The following is a 5,539-nucleotide window of genomic DNA, read 5'->3' as shown; positions in this document are numbered from 1 at the left end:
CAGTCACCCTCAGGTAGTAGCATTGTTTCTGATCTTGGGTTTGGAGGTGCCAGTGCAACTCCTGGCACAGGCAGTTCCTGTATCCAGGGGTGGAGATGGTGAACTGTCAGCTCTGCCATGCACGGTTCAAAGCTGTCCAACATTCAGTCATATAGAGCTAGCATTGAACTTGACTGTGTTCATGCAGACACTTACACACCACTGTCATAATCAGAACACCTGCAGACATACACAGCACATTTCATGGTCCAACTTGCCTGCTTTCCTTCCTGACTTACACACATGCTTGCTGACCTATTGGGTCAGACTAGGCCTCCTGCACTACCACACAACACCCTGTGCAAGTGATCATACCTGTACCATATTCCTGTCATGCTTGTCATTGATACAAGGAAAGGAAGCTATGTGTCTGATGCACAGGGTGACTACTTAAATTGCTACATATTTCCCTAATCCACTGTTGCCTTTTACATGCTACTTGTACTGGTCACTGGCAGGTATTGTCTGCTGGCAGTTGTAATGAGAAAACCACATTATCTTGTGTAGATTAAGTTAGGTGATGTTGTTTATGTTTCAGATTCAGAATTGTTTGGGAGACACCTATGGGCACAGTGCTACAATAAACCCATAACCATCACAGCACAGGAAGAAATGTCATCACAGAAGCAAAATGTCTTCACCAAGGTAAAGCAGTATCGGTGCATGACTCCATAGGTTTGTATGTGTATCACAGGCTAACAGGGACACTGGCATCATGCAGCCTACTCCTACATCCATAATCTCTGACACGATGTGGTTCCCTTGATAAGTGTAAACAGTGTTCTGGGAGCTGACACATCTACAAGCTGTGGCATAGGAGATGCACCATCTACACCCCTGTGCCCATTACAGAGATTTGTCCTAATCCAGTTATGATTGTCTTGTTCTGCATCCCATTGTGTTACTCACACATGATGTGCATTAGAACAGAAGAGTGGTTCACATTGATAGGGAGCCTGTTACATGTAGTATGTAGTGTCATGGTTACATACCTGTCTCCCCAGCATGGCCTATTTATACCACAGTCAAGGTGTAGCTGTGTTCAATAGGTACAGATGTGAAGGTGGTACACAGTGGGATCTGACAGCTCCCTGTATGGTAGCCATACTCCTTGCATGCAAAGCATGTAGGAGACAGAATACACAGTCTTGGCCTTGACACAGTCTGCATTGGACATGTTATGTACACTAAATATTGGGTTACTGTGGGACCTCTGTGGTTGTTACAGGTATCAGATATGCCAGTGTACTTACATATCACAGGTGTCATTGCACTCAATGATAGGTGTGATGAGTGCCACATACAGTGTAACAATGAAATTCTGGGATTTGAATGCCATAAATTTATCTATAGTTTGTACAACAGTGCACGAAGCCCCACATCTTACTGAACATTGAAATTCAAAGGCTACATCACTCTCTATGTCCATAAGTCCCTGCCTAATGGGTCAACTGTTGGAGGTGTGCAGACAGTATGATATTGTCCAGGGGGTGGCCTACTGCCAAAAGTATAGTATTGTGCATTCCTTGGCATGGTTATTTGTCAATGGCTCTGACAGCAACTGAATGTGTGTCTGCCCATTCTGGGCAACTTTTTGTTCTGTGTGGGAAACATTTGACACTCCCTTATTTGCAATCATCTGTAAATGTAGTCAGACTGAGGTCACTGACAGTGGCTGTGACTGCAGAGAAGGGAATAGCTAGGAGGGGCAGTCCCAGGAATGACGTGTGTGGGTAGTCCACTGGTGATTATCATCTCAGATAATGACTGTCATCGGGCTATCCAATGGCTGACATACAAGTTTGTAAATAAACTCTACAGTGTGTCCACCACTACTTGTTCTGCTGGGCTATGGTGTCACTCCACTGTCTAAAATCTTCCTTGACAGATGTAGCAGTGATCTGTTACAGAAGGTCTGCATGAGTATTCCATGCATGGGGCCTAGTGAATACTCATGGAAACAAGGAAGGGGAATGGAAATCTGTAGTCCCATGAGGATTTAATTTCTGCCCAAGGACCCCACTATATTTACTTCCATAATGTAACCAGATCCATACATACAATGCCATATCATAATAATCCTTATGAGTACTGTGGAGGTTAAGGACTTACCTTGCAAATACAGCTGCTGACATGACTATAGTTCAGGGCTGACTATGTCTGATGCAAGCAGTACACAGTCAATACATGAGTAGGTAAAGGATGTGTGGGTTGCCTGCCATCATTTTTAATTTCTGTATGTGAGTTGGAGTAAGGTGTCAGTCCCTCCCTAAGTTGTCAGTGAATGTGCTATGCGTTGCCTCTTAGCCAAAGCCAGAGCATACTGAGCATGCCTACATCTGCCTACAAGGACATCAGCAGGGGGTTCCTCCTCCGAGTCCTCTTGTGACTGTAGCTGTGGTGACCTAGACACTGGTGGGGGCTGTGTATCCCATCCCTTTGCTGCTCCTGCTATAGCTCTTTTCACAGGCTCATATTGAATAGCATAGCACATACTGTGAACATATGTGCACATGTGGCTGGAGATTACTGCAGGTCTCCACCAGCTATATCCAGGCACTGGAACCATGACTTCAGTAGCCCAAACACATGCTCTGTGATGTTCCTAGTTTGTGCATGTGCCTCATTATGGCATTCTTCTGTGGGTGTGTGTGTATTTCTGATGGGTGTCATCATCCATGGTTCCAGGGTGTAGCCAGCATTCCCCAGTAAATGGCTACGTTGGATGTCTCCCCCAGCAAACATCTGGTACAGCTGTGATGTGTGACATATATGGCAGTTGTGATAACTACCAGGGCTGCCAGCACACACATTCAGGATAATATCCAGGGCATTGCACATGACCCGGTAGTTGATGGAGTGGTACCCCTTATGGTTAATGTAGATTCTACCCTGCTTATCAGGTGGAGACTTGATGTGTACATGGGTGCAATCTATGGTACCCAGTACCTCATGGTAGTGTGCTACACAGCAGAATTGCTGCACATTGCTTGTCATCACCTCAGGGGAGAGGGGAAAAGATATGTGTTGACTGGCATGTGGTAGCATAGCATCTAGGAACTGGTGAAGTATCCTGGATGCAGATGCCTGTGACAACCCTATCATGTCCCCAGTTAATCTATGAAATGTACCTGTAGCTAGTGTCCTAAGGGCTACACATACCTTTGTTTCCACTGGGATGGGTTCCCCTCTGTTACCTCTGGTTCTGAGTTGAGGGTGGCAGAGCTCAGTGAGTTCTTGTAGTATGTCCCTGTCCACCCTGTAATGCTCTACAATCTCCAGCTCATGTAGCTCCTGGAAGGTTATCCTGGGCCTGAACACTCTTCTCCTTCTTAGCCTAGGTCTACTTTCAGCAGCACCAGCAGCAGTGACTTCAGCCTCTAGTACATGCAGATGTAGAATAGCTGCAGCAGCCCCTAGCATTATCTCATAAATTAAAATTTCCAAGTCAGTACTCCAGTGCTTCAGAGTATTGAGGGAAAATCAGATTGTGGGGTGTATGCATAGTTTATACAGATCTGATGTAGGTCCACCATGTGTGATCGGCTATTTATTATGCATTTCACCTGCCTAAATTGTAATTAACATAATTTAATGGCCATACATTAGTGCGATGCATCACTCGCATAGCTCATTCACTCCTAAATAATCATCACTGTCATGTGGGTAGTGTGCCGTGCATCCACATTAAGCTCAGCACCGTGGCACACAGCATAGCCTATACAAAAGTCAAAATCAATAATTGAATATATACGGTTTTAATTAATTGCTGCCTATGTCATCACTGTGACCTGAGTGGTCTTATCTGCAAGAATGCACTCAGCTGTGCAGCAAGCAGTGCAAACATGCTCACTAGAAATTAAAAAAATCCTAAAAGTGATGGGACACACCCCCCTGCCAGCATCCACATCCAGTATAAATATCAACATGGTGTAGGAGCCTACACAAAAGGGATCTGCAGACATGGTTGCACCTTTTATCAGTTCAACAAATTCAACTCATTTGAATACATATGCATGTTGACAGCCTGGTAACTACATTGTTCATAGCTGTATGACCTAGGCAACTGCACCAATGCACCATTGTATGGTTGCAACTCAATGGCTTACAATACATTTCTGACAAATATAAAATACTTTTTATTCTTTTTTTTTTTTTTTTTTTTTCAAATAGGCAAGTCACTGTGGCACATAGTGCAAACATGCCAAAATCATTAAAAAATGTATTTTTACATATTTCCTTTCATTTCTAGACATTAATAATACACTTTTCACCCATGACTGTATGTGATCTAACAATTTCAGGGGAGTTATGTCCATATTTGTGGACTTTTGAATCCCCTTATTTCTTGGACACTCCTGTACATGGAAAATTTCTGCATACACTATGGACATGGACACAGGGTCTGCATGGATGCCTTTCTGCTTGTTGGATCACTCCACCTGGGTCATTTGCATAAGATTCACCTGCTTATGCGGTAATTTCCATTACAAGGAACTTTCCTTGTTTGCACGTGCTTACGCACTGCTAAGTGGCACTTATTGAATCTAAAACTGTTCACAGTCATGTACGCATCGCAGCGTGATGGATACACACAAAAAAAAGCATGTAGGGCTTACTGAATTCCTTTCATTGTCATTCAATACTCTTGAGATATGTTTGATTTCAACTATCACTTTGTATTTCCTTAACATCTCAAACAGCACAATATTTTTGTTTACCATGTTGCCCTCAAGTACATCTTGGATAAACCAATAATAAAAGGAATACATGAATTGATAGGTAAAAGTGAGAATCTGCTGAAAGAAACTTAATATACCAGGTGTTAGCTTGTATACCTGTTCTTAACAAAATGCATGAAGTAAGCTGTAGACAATTTACATTAGAACCTTACCAGTAAGTAAAACCTTGCATCTGGTACTGTCACAGGTGAGTGGAAAATGGATCTGATATGTTTATAAGTTGGAATCTGCACATAATATGTCCAGTAAATATTATAGTTTATATTAAACAGAATCACATAGTTTTATAATGGACAAGTAAGTGCTGATCATAAGGTGGGCTGATGTCTTAAAGTATGAGCAAACTTCAGGGGGAAAATCATTAAACATATTTAAAAGGAAATTGAATGACTTTTAAGCTGAACAAATCCAAACTGTAAATAATAGAAAAAAAATGAAACACTATGATTCTCAGAGGAGGTGGCTGGGAAGGTTAAACTAGAAGTATGGCATTAAAAATATAAGGAGCAAAGAGGAGCAAATAAGGTAACAATGTAGCCCATGGGGCAGAATGATTCCACTGTAAAAACAGGAAAACACAAAAGCAGACTTACACTCTGGTACTTGGAAGACATGTTGGCATATAATCCCAACCATCCTGAGTTATGTCCCTATTTAGTGAAACACTCATTCAAAAGAGTAGATATTTCTTTTCACTGTTCTTAAAACAGGACACTGAGGATGCCTTAGCAGTAATGAGATTGGGAAGCATAACTGTT

This window comes from Protopterus annectens, chromosome 2.part1 (assembly GCF_019279795.1).
Source record: "Protopterus annectens isolate FY-2018-M chromosome 2.part1, PAN1.0, whole genome shotgun sequence".
NCBI lineage: Eukaryota > Metazoa > Chordata > Ceratodontiformes > Protopteridae > Protopterus > Protopterus annectens.
The sequence above is the reverse complement of the archived record's forward strand: the minus strand, read 5'-3'. Positions refer to the sequence as shown.